Raw genomic sequence first — 16,141 nt, 5'->3', positions numbered from 1 at the left:
TTCCTCACCCTACTGATAGTTGTTTCTCCCTCCTCTTTTTGATACCATGTAAATTAAAACAGTGAAATATTTGCTGTGTGGCAAATGGTCAATGTCAAAATGCACATTGTTTATAATAGATTCAAAAATCTATATGTCCTTCATCCGTATCTCTAAAATACAGATACCCAAAGTTTTGTAACTACAAGTAGAGGAATTGTTTTAATTGTCATAAGTCTGTATTTTGTATTATTTTTCACCATGGCCATGTCAGAATAACTAGAGATTAAAATGCCTGTAAAACACATATATCATGTTGACAAGCCTAATATTAACTGTAATGTATTTTGCCATTTTTTCTTGATACACAGTCAAGCACCTTCAAAACATAGGCTATGCATGTCTGTACATGTAACTTTTTTTTTTTTTTTTTAATTACTGTAGTGAAATTAGGCAGGGAATCCATCCTAATGAAAATACTCCTATAGAATAGTTCTCACAAAAAATGAACCCTCAGGTTGATTTGGTGACTGGCTCATGTGACAGATAATGTTTAACTAAGAAATTACAACTGATCTGTTAATCCAGCATAGAACTAGCTTGTTCTTTTAAAATAAATTTTTAAAAGCACATGGGGGTTTAGGAGAACATATGGTGATATAAAAAGATACCACTGAAAATGAGAACAGAACTTCACAATAAACTTCCCAGTTAGCTTAGTGGTAGACTACTTGCATTAAAAGTAATATATACATATTATATACCTGTAGATTGAGAACTTTGTGAAAATGAGGAATCTCATTTCCTTTTTCATATCTAAGCTTTCTAAAGAACCTTAAAACAAATCAGCTAACTTAGAACAACTGTGATAAAATACTATAGGACTTACATAAATCATACAAGGAATGACATTCTTAAGTAAAGCCCATGTGATTTTTATATCAGTTACATTCATTACATCAGTACCCAATGGGAAAATGCCTTCTTGTCCCCTTCTAATTTAGCTGGTCAGGTGAGAATTAAACTGGTTTTGCCAAAATAATACTGGTTTCAGCAAGGTTGCCATGAGATCTGTTAGGAATAGATACCATGTTTTAGTGGCCCACAATGCTATTGTTTATCATTGCTGTCTAGAAAGTTTGGTAAATGGTGTGATATCAAACAATGGTAAGTAAACCATAGTTGTGAGGGGGTTTTGGTTCTCAGTGGCATAGTACTAAAACCAATTTAAAATGAAATGTAACTAAGGAAAATAAATTATTTTTAAAAATAATAAGACCTCGCTACAAAATATCAAGAAAAAAAACAAACCCAAACCAAACCAACCAAGACAAACCAGGATCTAAACTAGTATATGGCCACAGTAACTTTGCAAGCACCTTTTGGGCAGGAAGGGTCTTGGGGGGATGTTTCAAAATTGGCAGAAATTAAATGAATGGTATTTTGCAAGAAAGCCAGTTGAACACTGTAGGAAACATCAAAGTGAAAACTGGATTGCCTGCTGGCTTGGGGTCTGATGGGGAAAGTCCCTCAATAGTGGGTCATTTGTAAGCTCACATTCTTATTTCAAACAGTAGGTTGCCTGCTCCCTGCTGTTTGAAGTGAGTTTAATATTCATAGACACACCCACAAGCTGTTTACTCTGACTGAAGTGATAGGTGGTGGTGTTTAGTACTCCTGCACCATGTGATGGGGCTGCTTTGTGACCCTTCTGCCACAGCACACGTTTTCAGGACTCAAATACCAGTAGACCAGGTTGGTATATTAGTTAAACAGCTTCTTCCCAAAGAAAATCAGAGAATTGGAAATGGGATCACAGCCTTCTGGGAGCCTTTTTCTAAATCCTACAGATTCTTGGATGCAACATGTATTTGCAGAAACTCTGTGGCTTACATAGTGTTCTTACAAAGGCAGACATATCCTTGCTGCCTACGGTAATTTCAGAGACTTCATGTCACATTTATGAGAACAAAGATCTTAAAGCTGATGGCCTGGCTAAAAATCAGTCTGGGTAAAAATATTCTGCACCCTCAAATTCCCCGCTTGTTTCCACAGAGAAATGGTGTTCTTCATTTCCTTTCCAAAGCCATCTAGTACAGCATTGCTGTAGAGCAATAAACAGCTGCTCTATTTCTCCCCTACCCCGTATATAATAGGCATTTCACAGAGACTGTTTTGCCAGTTTAGAAACTGCTAGGGTGAAAAATATTATCTGCATTTAAAATTAATTATCTATATAATCTTTTGGTGTTTTGCCAGAACATAGATCTTCTTTTGCTTTTCCCTATAACTATTAATTGCTGTAATTGCTATTTTTTTTCTTACAGGTATTTATCAAGTAGTTACCCACACTGTCTGTCTGATGACCCTGTTAATATTGCATAAAAATCCCCTGATCAGATTTCTTAGGGTTTTTATTGGAATCACTCACCATTTCAATGAGACACAATTGTCTTAGAACAGATGGTGTGAAAAGTATATGGTGATAAGTCATTATTTGTTCAAAAAAGATTTTGTTGACATTAGTATTTAAACAGTCATGTAATATGCAGGAGCTAATTCATTGTCAAGGTGTTAGAGCTCACTGTTTTAAATCCTTGTTTTCAGTTCAAAATAAGAAAATTTGTAGGAGTGTTTAGTTTGAAGGGACACTACAAAGCTGAACATTAAATAATTAGTCGTGGAAGAAAGTCCACCTGAAACTTATTTTAAATCGTTCCTGGTTCTGTCATGTGGTTCTACCTTTCCTTTTTAAATATAATTTATAAACTGTTTATATTAGAAATATTTCATAACTATTTTAGTTTATTTCTCTATTTACTGATTTATTAATATTACGTCATGTTCTAAAAATCATTTCTCCTTCCTTCCTTCCTTCCTTCCTTCCTTCCTTCCTTCCTTCCTTCCTTCCTTCCTTCCTTCCTTCCTTCCTTCCTTCCTTCCTTCCTTCCTTCCTTCCTTCCTTCCTTCCTTCCTTCCTTCCTTCCTTCCTTCCTTCCTTCCTTCCTTCCTTCCTTCCTTCCTTCCTTCCTTCCTTCCTTCCTTCCCTCCTGCCTTCCTGCCTTCCTGCCTTCCTGCCTTCCTGCCTTCCTGCCTTCCTGCCTGCCTTCCTGCCTTCCCACCTTCCCACCTCCCTCTCTCCCTCCCTGCCTTCCACTTTCCCTGTGATACACAGATACACGTATTCCTCATGTTGGTCTAGTTTGTCTGACAGGAAGGGCTGATGTTTTGCACCTCACTAAACTTCAGGCACAGGAAGTGAAGAAATGATTGCCTGTATGAAACTCATGACTCCCTGTAACCATTGTTCCCATGGAAATGAGGGGGAAAAAATAGATTAGCTGGGATTTGTGGACTGGGAATCCCTAGTCTGGAATTCATAGACAATTATTACCAGAGAGTTTTGCTTTCTGCATTACTCAGACCATAAAACTTCTTTGAGTTTTTCATATAATGCAGAAAATAAATGCTTGCCTATAGGCAAAGTGAACTGAGCTCAGAAACGTGCATTCCTTTCTGCCATTGCACAGTCTGCATCACTTACTGCCCCAGGTCTCTTACAGGCCATTCATGGTGGAGTAATTTGATTCTGGTCTGTCACACAAGGTTGAGCAGCAACCTGAATATACAAATACTTGCAGCATTTATTATTGATAAGACTTAGAAAAGCATTAGAAAATGTGTTACTTAATGTATTTTTACTTAATATATTTATTGTAGGCAGCTTCAGATGGACGATGACTTCAGATACATGAAGGATTGCACAGCACTCAGCAAATCAACAAAAATTTTTCTTTTTACTTTTATGTGTGCATGAAAGTCATGATGAGTCAGCTGAAACATAAACCATTGACACAGCAGTGCTTCAACACAGTTTGTCTGTCATCAAGAAGGTGTAATTGTTGGAGGCATCAAAAGAATTGAAAATAGTTTCTCTATGCAATCTGGGCAGCTTAGGTGTATTTGAAAAACACCTTCACACTAAACCCAAAACAACTTCACACTAAGAAATGACACTTTTTGACACAACTTTTTTCATGCTACATATAAACCCCACAGGATACTTTGTTATACAGCACTCCCTCTCCTACCCCTTCCAAACTACTGAGATTTATGTAGAAACCCTACTGGCTCTGAACAGCATCAAAAGGTAGGCCTACTAACAAAATCAATTAAAGAAAATTCAGACCCCAATAATATTCACCACATAGCCACTGTTTCCCTAATTCTCACAACATAGGTGCCATAGCTATTATGACAATTAAAAATTATTAATTTGGCATCACAGATTGAGTCATGAATCATAGTAAATGGACCAAAATCTTACTGAAGTAAATAAACTTTAGAAGCCTTGCAGTAATTAATAATGTAGCACAAAGCACCTAGCAGTTGAGTTAAGGTGATCCAATGCTTTGGGTGTGATGGCACAGCAGAATAGCTTCTGCAGACTTCACACTTTGGAGGAAAGGGCTTGCTGCATACCATTCTGGGCAATAAAACAGCCACTGATTTTTAGTAGTTAACATTAAAACCAGGTAGGAAGAGACATCTGTTAAACCAGGCAGAGCATTAGCATAGAAACATTGCTTTTGGAAGCCCAGCTAACACCATGTTTTGGATTGCTTTAGACACCTTAAAATCACAAAGCAGCATGGTGTGATGATACCTGTCAATGTGGTATCTTCCAAGCAGCAGCAATATCCCTGATACAGATTTCCCAGTTAGGGAAGAACTGCTGAGTATGCTGGGAATAGGGTGGAGGATGAAGCAGTCCAGGCTGTGAGAGCAAGGAAAGATGAAGCACAGCTGGTGACTTTCTGGGCAGAAACTCCACACCATGCCGCATCTGTGCCAGATGTGTTATGCCACAGTTCTCAGTGAGAAAAAATAAAAAAAGAAAACAAACAAAAAACAACAACAAAATCAATCAGTCAAACAAACACAACCAAAAGCCCGATAACACCAAAACCAATAGCTGAAGGCCAGATTCTCCAGAGAAGCTACAACCTTTTTAGCCTTTTCAAGCCTTCTGTAAGATACTTTAGCTGCAAGCTCAGACATTATGTGTTTTTCCTGGAATGGCTCCCGTTTCACTTATCATTTTTAATGTTATTGTCCCAGTTACTAAGTAACATAAAGTAGCCATACACATTCTCCCCTTTAAATGCTATTCCTGTGTTATACTTGATACTTTAAATCACCCAGTCAATTCATTTGTGTACATAGAAGGATCAGAGAAACAACAGGTTTTATTGACTGAAATATTGAAGTGCTTTAACTTCAACAGGCTGTAGCTTCATTCAATGTAGAGTGTTTATTTGTAAGTCAGTGTTCCAGTCTTCTATGCTAAATAAGATTACTAGAATAAAAAGGGTATATTTTTGAGATATTAAATGTATTATGAACTAACTCAGTTCTACACAAAATGAGAACTTTTCAGAAGTGATGTGGCCACATCCAACCCCAGCTGACAGAAGGATAAGTAGCTTATTTACATTTAAAGCAGTGAAACATTTTGTCCCTTGATTGAGAATTATAGACTCCCACATTTTTAATGCTTATTTTAGGCTTGCATAGCTCAGCTTTGAGTCACTGGTCAGCTCATTATGATTATGCATTCACTGTTGGAAGTGCTATCTGTTTTCTCTGCTCTCCACAGTACTCCCACGAGGCAAAATTAAATTCCCACGGAGGTATCTTTGGAGGCATTTGTAAACTTGGAGTAACTCCTGCATACTTGTCTTTTTATCTCTCTTTTCAAGTGACAGAGAAGTAGCAATGGGAATATCTAATATGCCAAGATGTGCACTGTCAGATTCTCACAACACCACCACCCTTTCGTCATCCTGTCTTTGTTAGGCCAGGGTAATTAGTTCTTCTCATGGCTGGTAATTAAAGCCAGATCTCATGGACCTAAACACTTAGGGAAAGAAGATTAATGATAGGGCCTCTGATTTTGGGCCTCACAAAGGTGAGTAAATTGTAACGAGTAGGAAGAATGTGGAGGAAAGAAGTTGTTCCATGCACTAATTGGAGAAAATGGCAAACACACGACTTCTGGGAAAAGCATAATGGCATTGTCTTCTCCATTTTGTAAGAAATTTCCTTGCAGTACATTTCCCATTCCTTCAACTCAAGTGAAGCAGGAAGGATAGAAATAATTTGCTTCCCATAAGAAATGCAGATAGAAGAGTGTGCAGGCAGCAGCCGCCCAGTATGACTGAGTGGCTCAGCTTTGACTTATGGCTGTGAGTGAGCCTGCATCCCAGATACAGTCAGGGCAAGGGCCACTCACCAATGTATTCTTTGTATCCTATTGTTTTATTTTAGAATCTCAAAGAGAGATTAGGAAATCTGTCTTCCAAGATGCTATCTGATGTAGAGTTTTGTGGGGTATTTGTTTTGAGTTTTTGTGTGTGTGTGTGTGTGTGTGTGTGTTGGGGTTTTTTTTTTTTTGGTGGTTTTTGTTGTTGTTGTTTTTAGTGGTTTTTAGGGGTTGTGTTTTTTTGGGGGTTTTTTTAGTAACTGCATAGGGTTTACTAAAAAAAAATAATTAAAAGTATTAGCTTTTGAGATTTCATTCCCCCGTCCCCAATAACCCAGTGATGAACTTGAAAAGTTTTGAAGCAAACTATTTGAGACAAAATGTAAAAAGTCTGATTTAGTTCTTCAAGTATATATCTGTATCAGCATTCCTTGAATCATAGAATGGTGTAGGTTGGAAGGGACCTTATAGATTATTTAGTTCCAACTCCCCTGAGGAGGGCATGGACAAATTAAAACTCTTAAATTCAGTGGAATTTATGTACATCCCATGTCCAAGAACAGGTCATAAGTGCTTGATTGCAAGATCAGCTGTTGCTGTTATTAAAGTTTTGTAGTACTAGAACACTAAAGGGACCCTTATCTAATTAGGATCCCATTCAGCAATGGAATAAAAATAAATCTGTTGTGTAAGGAAGAGTTCACTTTAATATGGGGAGACAGGAGAAGTGTATTTTGGAGAAAGGAAGCAAAAGTCAGAGAAAGAAGAAATACAGGGGGAAAAAACAAACTCTTTTCAAGTGAAATGACTTTAGGAACATGCGGTGAAGTATTGGACAGTTCTGCACCTTCATTTGGATCCCAGTTGTGAATAGGCTTGAAACTAAGCTAAAAAAGAAAAATCAGTGAGTAGCTCACAATAAACAGAGGAAGAAATCAAGGCACACAAGTCCATGTGCCTGCTTTTGTTGGGCCTAACTCAGTCTTTGAGGAGAAACACAGCTTGAGATTTAACTCCCATTTAAACGATTAAAATAAGCAGCTTAGGGACAGTTTTATTTACTTCTGTTCCAGGCCATACCTATTCTATGTGAACTACCCCTAAGCACTATTCTACAATGACAAAGCTAAATTTAAAATAATAAGGAAGTTGTCCCATTAGGTTCTCTAGTTTTCCCATCTCCACAAACATAAATTAACAGGAAAATTACAGAACTGGATCCCCACCACAGGAATCTGTTTCCTTGCTTCTTCTCTCTAACATGAGTCAGTTTTGTACATGAATTTTTACCAGGTGTGGAAATGTATGTTAGCACTGAGATTCTGTAAAACTTATAATTCAATGGAGCTTTACGTGTCTGGACTCCAAATATTTAACTTAGTTTTATTGGCTCACTGCTTTTTAAGGAACCTTATGTGGATTAAACTCTGCCTAGTAGGCCATGTATGTTAAGTTTCCAGCAATAATTTTCCCCCTAGTTTCTCACTTTTTTTACTGAGGATAACAGAAAGACCAAAGTAAAACAGTAAACCAGGAAGAGCTTACCTTTTTCAAATCTCACCAGCAGTTTATAACAGTGTCTGTGCTTCATCTTGTTATTTATTTGAGTCACTTTTTTCAGAGTCAGCTCCAAGTTTTAGGCAATAACTTGCATGACTCAGACCTTGGAATGACAGTAAAAAAAAGGTCATTCACTAAGAACATCTACACAAATTTTCATGTGTGTGCATATGCATATGTATCAGCTAAGGGGTAAAAATACTCTTCAGATGTTCTGCTGCACCAAAAAAAAAGGCCTTTTGTAGGCTCTCAAAAATGTAGGGGATAGCAGAATGGGAAACTGGTGTATTTATGGTATATTTAAAACAACTAACATGCAATTCAAACCTTGGCTGAAGTCAGAGTGGGCTTTGGATGCCAAGACCTGAAAATCAGATCCCTATAAAGTGTGAAAAAATTATTGAAAACCAATCCAAGTGTTTAAAGGATTAGCAAAGTAAAGGCAGGCTTGGATTTTCTCTGACCTGACAGTACTGGCTTTTGAGCCAGCTTCCAAGAGTTTTCAGTATTTTTCATTGTTGTAATAGCTTGTGCAGTTTCCAGGAGGTCATGATTAGTGACAGAGGCTGGATTAACTGAGAAATTTACAAAGTTCAGAATTAAAACTCATGGGTTGATAAGGGTCTAATTAGGATTTTAGAGGCTGTGGAACCATAAAAGTTACAGTCTCTCTAGGGAATGGAAGAGTGACTGAATGTTTTCTGAAGGAACTTGTCATATACTTCTGGGACAGGAAGAGCCGTCAGAACAGACCTAATGCTTAAGAAACAGCGTGGGAAAAGTTCAAAGGCTCATTTGGACCTATGCATCTCATGAAAAATAATTGAGACGGTAAAAATGAATGTAACAACTAGGAAGAAAAATAACCAAAGTAAAAATTTTCAGTGGCAGAGGGTTGAGACAAGAATGAATTATTTTTGTAGTGTGGGCTTGAGAGTATGTGATTGTTCATCTGCAAATAAATACCTGCCATAAATATACTAGCCATCCTAATTAAATTAAAAGGTAGGTAAATATTTGCTTAAAACTATTTTGGTACAAGAATTATATTTATGATAATGTCCAGATTTATGTCTCCAGAAATTTTATTTATAAGTTTTTCTCCTGATATATGTAAAGAATCAGTTAAAATTCAGAGCATTTTTATTCCTGTTGTTTCAGGCTTTTGCAGATTGCAGTTGCAGAAAGAAAAAAGAATGTGTGATCTGTAGTGATGATGGGAAAACAAATGTTAATATTCAGTCCTGGCTAGTCTGGCCATGAAGGAAGCAGAAAGGGACATTTTTCTAGAGGGTGCAATTCAGATTGTTTTACAGAAGCAAGAGAAAGCTTAGAGAAAAAAAAGGAGAAGGAAGAAATGGTTATAAGAACCAAAATCTTCCAAGCCCTTTTTCAGTTCTGATGCAGATCATGAATACATTTGCCTGACTAAAGACTAAGTTTAAAAGTAATGTGCTAGCATTTAGCTCTGAACTTTTTGCAAGACTGTCACTGGGAGTGTTGTACAAGATAGGACCTACATTCTTTAAGTCAAATAAACATAATGAACAGATACAAGTTATATCCTGGAACTCTATGCTTTCTTCATATTTTTTAAATGTTAGGAGGATAAATTGGAATTGGGAACTTTTAATCACCTTTGTTGTAAGCCAGTCTCTTCAAGGGGCTTCCGGAGCAAAGCAAGCCACAGCCTGATTGATCATTTTTAAAGGGATTCCATTGGCCACACATGTACTCAAAGCCGAGTCTTTTATATTTTCTGTGACAAAAGTAATCCTGGTTAGGTTCACAAGGTGAATATAGAAAAAAAACCCAAGAGAATGAGAACCAGAAGAAACTTGTATTTCTCATTTTCAGGCTTACCATACACAGTGTTTCCCACCTTCAGTCATATGGGAATTCCTCTCCCACAAAAATAACTGAGTAACCAAACCTTTTTGCTCTTCTTTTCTCAGGGGACATGAAACAACTAGAAGCAGTCAGAAATGCTGGATAGTCCTAAATAAGAAAACTGTGGAAAACAAAAACAACTCCTAAAAACTTTATACAAACCCTGCATCATCTTCATGTAAAAATTGACTTTATTGTTTACTGCTGCGCTCTGTTTTAAAAACAGCAGTAATAACAAGGAAGAAATTTACAGTCATTTAAACACCACGGACAGGCTTTGCTAAGCTGCAGTGCTTTGGCTACTGATAAAACAAATTAGCATCAGAGTAAGAATAGGACAAGATAGTGCTATGACAGAAATAATATAAGGAATACTAAGAACCCAGGTGTACATAATTAAGATTGTAATTCAAGCAAAGGGTTCTGGTGACATCATTTATCAATGTCACTGCAAACTCTCAATGGAATTACAGCTTTGTATGTAGAATTCAGATATACGCGATTTGTTAGAACACATGAGGAATGTTTCTATTAAAAGTAGACAGACAATGTGTTAACCTCAACTAGTGCTGGTGACAGGATGAGATACAACAAGAAGAGCTTTATTCCCTATTCCATAGCAAAAGAAGGATGAAATAGTCAAAGTATTTATAAGATGTTTAGAAATGAAATGTATTTAAAATACTGACTAAGAACTTCTTCACCCCAAAAATAAGCAGAAAAAGTTTTAGTTCTAATGTAATTCAACATGTCAATAAAAAACAGATTTTTACTGCAAAAATAAGCAAAGGAACAGCCAAAACTACTGATTTGTCCATCTCACTGTGCAGCACAAAGTCACATTAAAATAAGTTAAAAAAAAATTTCCATTAAAGGGATCATATAAAATATTTACAATTAAACATACAGTAAGACTAGTAGTAAATTATTAATTGCAAATTAACTCATTTTTAGGAGGAAAAAGAGTGAACATTGGTGCTTGTAAATACATGTGCTGAAAGGAGATTATAATCTTTACTCTTTCTGAATGCCTGATTCTGGCTTTATTCTTATAATCAGAATACTTTTATGAACATAATTATGAAACAGACAGTCCTCAGTCCATGAAAATTTTAAAAGCTTTAACTGAACTTAAATGCTAATTAATGTAAAATCATTTTCTTAAATAATGCTTCTAAATATAATTTCAATGCAAAACTACTTTTTAGTCAGTTACATTGTGGATTTTTCAGCCTCACCCAGATGCCCACAGACCTTGCACAATAAACGTGAACAGCATCTCCTTGGGAAAACATCACTCAGGAACATAGTGATGCATCCCAGAAATACAGTGCAGAATGGTTTGAGGCATGATGGTCTGAGGCTTGACGCCTAAATGATTAGAGAGAAAGATCCTAATCAATGCAGTGCAGAAAAGGCTTCCTTTGACTTGGTAAACTTAACGCTAAATCTCACCTGCATGAAGTGCCTACAGCTATAGCTATAAAAATTCATTAAATTAGTCAAGGCACTATGGGTTTTTCAGTTTTGGTAACTTTCTGAAGTACTCTAATTGAACCCTATATATTGCATTGCATTTTAAGTGTTTAAGCAAAACTTGTGATGCTCTTGAATACAATCTGAAATGTGTTTCTCGATTCTATATGGTCACTGATAATATCATCAATTTTTCAAGCTTGTCATTTGTACACTGCAATGCTATCTCAAAAGATAATATATTCTCTGAAACTTTCAGGAAGTGCTGACTGACGTAATACAGTCATGGGGTATTTAATTCTCATTAGAGAGTTGTGGGGGTTTTAGTTTTCTGTTGCTGAAGTGCATAATTTTTATGAAAACTGAAATGCACAACAACTTGGGAACTTGTAGAGTAGCAACACTTCTAGTCCAAGTTCACAAGTCTCAAAGTCTAGCTTTGTATATTATGCTTGAAGAGAATAGCTTGAACAGGAACAGTTTTGACCTTGAGTAACTTAATTTGGAAAGGAAATTTGGCCAAACTAGCTCAATGCGGGAGTTCTCATCAAGGATTAATGCAGGGGATCAATATGAACTTTTTATAGAAGACTATTTTTGAAAGAGGACAACAAAAGGTTAGAGTACTTTAAAACTCAAAAAAGCAAATTAGTATGACTTAAAGTGGGCAGTATAGGAATGAGAATGGAAAAAAAGCAGGGATCTTGATTTTATGCCAACATTTAATAATACCATACAACTAAAATACAGAGAAAACTGACTTTAAAATTATATTTTTGTATTTTTTGCAACCATAGCTGAGTTTATAAACATTTGGCTACTCTGTCCCCTCGCCTCTTCATGGTGGTACTGAATGACAAACACTCGTGATTGCAAGTGATTGATGTTACTGTCACAATTTTTCTATTTTCTACAAGGTCAAAATTGCATATAAACATATGTCTTTATTTGAAAATATAAAGACTTAATTACCTCCTAAACAAAAGAGTTATGGAAAACACGTAAACATAGCTCTTCCTTAAGTTCCTGTATGCACAAATCCCACTCCTGAAGTGTAAGAGCTCTGGTAATGGGGAACCAGGCCCCTTAATAGCCCTGTCAGTGGCAACAGATATTTATGCATGACCTTATGTTACCTTACCTAAGGAGCAAAAGGAAAGATTGATCCACCTCCCCATCTCTGTCTCCTTTCCCCTTGCCTCTCCCTTAACTACAAATCAAACTCTAATATGGCTTCTTAGCCCAACTCACATCTGACATTTTTCTCCACTGTCATGTGGCAGACTCACAAGAGCTGAGTACCTACCCATGTGCCATTGCTCTTCAGCAAGCTCCATGAGCACTGGGGGTGTTTAGGAAGTCCAGAAGGCATGTCCAGCTACCTGCAGCCGTTCCGGCACAACCATCTGTGACAGATTCCAGTGCATTTTAATCCATTTCAGAATACTGTTAAAAGCCTGGTTAACATCTTTGTAGAAGGCACTAAGGGTGTTTTAAGAAAAAGTATTCAAACCGTCTGCAAAATTAAAAATTTTCTTGCATGGTTATTTAATTCAGGGTCACAAAATGTTCTGCTTCTGACACTTGCTAAGGCAAGTTTACAAGTAGTCTCCTTTCCTTAGGCCTCTTCAGTCTTGACCTGTGCTCTTTCGAATCAGAGCAAGCTAAGTTCCTGAAAGACAGCAAATGGTTTTGCCAGATAAGCTATCTTATTGGGATCTTCCTCTCATCTTCCCCTTACATGGGCTTTTTCCCTGAGGATGAGCCAGTGGCACCAATTCTCTTTATTCAGATTGAGGGGAAAAAAAGGATGTTTATCAGACAGTGGTCTCTCACCCCTGAAATTTCAGTTCTTTGTTCTCCTTTTCCTCACTCATTTCTGTCTTTCGTAATCCCTGCCTCCCATTTGGGTTCCTATACGCAAATATTTGGTATTTCTGCTCTTTGGACTCCAGTTCTTGTCTCCCATCTCCTTGAAGTTTACTGTATGTTTGAAGAGAGATGAAGATGCTTCAGGTGATGGAGAAAGATCATAATCCTTTTTCTCCAAACCTCTCCATTCTGGTTTGGAAGTTAACTGGGGTTTAGTGGCATTTTCAGTAATGGCTGGTTGATATGCTGTTTCCAAACATGAACTCTGCTTTCAACAGCAGAACAATAAAGATGTAGTACTTAATAATGAAGAACAGCATTTTTTATTTTACAAAACAAGCCTCTCAGCTTCAGTGGTGTTATTCATGAATAACACCTTGTGCATATGCATTATGAGACAGTGCTTAATTGAATGATTGCATAATATGTTGTTCCACAGAATAAAATATGAAATATTCATTAGGCCAGAGAGGGAGTTAGAATGCCTGGTGGTTAAATCACTCACCAGGGAAATCCAGCTCCTACTCCTTCCTTCTAGTGAATATGTAAGTAGTTTATACAAAAAGGCTTTAAAAGCAACTAGGATTGTTTTCCCCAAAATCTGTTATACCCTCATGGCCAGTGTATTATCCCAAAAGGCAGAAGTATGCTCTGACTGGGGCATGGGAGGACACAGTTAAACACAGATCACCTACATCCTTTCATGTAGTTAACGGAGTCAGATCTGCCTTAACCGGGCAGCTGGGTTTAATGGAACCAAAAACTCCCTACTGTGTTTACATTTCAGGAAATGATTGTCTTGGTATAGGTGCCTCATTCAGGAAAGGGTTTCCAGATGTGACTCCAGAACAGAAGGAAGAACTTTATGCAGTCTAAATCCACGCTCAGTGAAGTCCCTCTGAGGAACATGGTATAAGCAGTCTGTGCATATCCTTAGCTGGAAGTGAAGGGTTCTCCACTCACTTTTAGCTGCTTTGAGTCAACTGCTAAGAACCCAGCTCACTTCATGCCTTGAACTGGGAAAAGGGATGGTGGTAGGATACCAAAAATATTGTAATAATCTGTAATTCAACATCTAAATCCCATCGAAGATCTAACCTTTGCTAATCTGTCAGGTGGAAAAATTTTAAGGAGACATATTTAGGTAAAGTAATACCTACATAATGCTCTCAAAAATTCAATAGATCTCATAATCATCATGCCTGTTGGAATTTTAAGAAAGCTTATTGAAGTGATAGGGGAAAAGAAGTATGAAATGGATAGTATTAGGAGGAAAATAATGCTTCTTAAAAAAATAATTAAAATTATTTACATCTCAGACAACAGTCAGCACTGTCAAAAGTTATGTACGTGTTTTATGAGCTACTGGTAAATAGCAATAAAAAAAAATGGCTTTTGATTTTGTGTAGAGTATCACAGAGAGGCATTCTCCTGGCATATTTATTTTTGCATTCATTCAGGAAATAAAAGAGAAAGTGAGATTGGGGAAATAGTTCACTCTGGGGAGACAGAATCAGTCAGAATAAATAAATATGCCCAAAACAATAACAGAAGCAAATGTGGCACCAAATATCACTGATAGACAAAGAATGCATTAATTCAGCATTGCAAATTACTTTTGCTTAAGGCAGATGTACTTGGTATACCCTCTTAATTATTGCTCTTCTCATCAGTTTGCAACTCAAAGCACATTATCTCAGTAGCAATTAGGAAATGATATAATTATATGAAGCTTTAGGAACAAGAGAAAGCTTCTGAATCAACATGATAGATAATTTTTTTAAAAAGTTTGCATTGTAACAGGTGCCTGGTACACTGTCCATCTGGAGAACCCATTCCACATCTTTGGAGGCTCAGGAAGCAATCTGCGTCAACAGACACTTGATTTTTATGCCATCTTTTCAACCCACCTTCTCTTTGAGTGCTCAGCCTCTTCCCAGGCATGGAGAAGACACAAGTAGGTGTGTGGTGAATTAAAGGGTTCAGCTTCTTGGCTCCTGTTCATCCACAGAGTGGTTTCCCTCAAGGACATTCTGCTTATATATACACATATGCATCTATAGCTCTAGAGAAGATCTCTCTCAGTACCTGAGTGGTCCTAGAAGAAGCAGCTGCTGTACAAAGGCAAGGAGCAGAAACACCTGTGTGTTTGTCTGCTTTTGTGTTTCCAAAGGATTAGAAATCTATTAACATCTGTCATATTAGCAGGACAAAGTCTGAGAGCCTATATGCTCTCTCATATCATCATCATCTCATATCATCACCCAGGGGCCAGGAGTCTAAATCACTCTTTTCATTCTTCACTCACCTTCATGCTCTGATGAGCTATAACATTATTAAGAATATTTCTAAATCCACCTTTTACTAAAAAGTCCAGGTTGTTTCAGCAGATCAACCTGAAAGATATGCAGGTTCATAGAAACACACTAATGTGAATATTTATCAATATATGTGGACTGGCTAAAGTTCAAGGTTTTATGAAAGTCACCATAGTGAACTTCTCTTCAGTGTAAGAGCTCACAAGAATAAAAAAATTTGCTGCCTTTATATTCTTTTCGCCAGTGAGTTTAGGATACTGCCCATGAGTGAAAAATAGTGAGTTGCCTTCTCTATTCAGTGGTACAATTAGTTAATTCAGCTGGAGACTAGCATAAATACTCACTAAAGCTGTTAGTGCTGTTAAAATCATCAAGATGACTGTGGTATTAAAAAAATTAACTACAGATATGGTACCCTTAATATTTTGGGTAGTCACTTTGAAATTGATACTTCCCCATCTGCTGTGAGTTATGTAGTGACCAGATCAATTTTCTTCTTAAAGACAAAACAAGAAATAGGGTACTTAGTTTTGAGAGGTACTGATTTTTTTTCAGCTTTAAATGGAACAGTAGGTCTACAGTCAGTCATAAGAGCCATTTAAAGCAGGTTTATATTTTGTGGGGCAAGTAAATTTTCCCAGTTGTGGCAGTAATTTTATTTTTAGAAATAGTAAAAAAGGAGATAAATATTTCGCAAATCAATCAAAGAGGGAAAGAGCTAAAGATTGAGAGATTTTCCAGCAAGGAGCCTATTTATTATTTTATTTACATTTGGCCTCTG

The sequence above is a fragment of the Pseudopodoces humilis genome, chromosome 1 (genome assembly GCF_049639895.1).
Source record: "Pseudopodoces humilis isolate 2021_Gansu_Grassland_sample_001 chromosome 1, ASM4963989v1, whole genome shotgun sequence".
Classification (NCBI taxonomy): domain Eukaryota; kingdom Metazoa; phylum Chordata; class Aves; order Passeriformes; family Paridae; genus Pseudopodoces; species Pseudopodoces humilis.
This window is presented reverse-complemented; position numbering follows the sequence as displayed.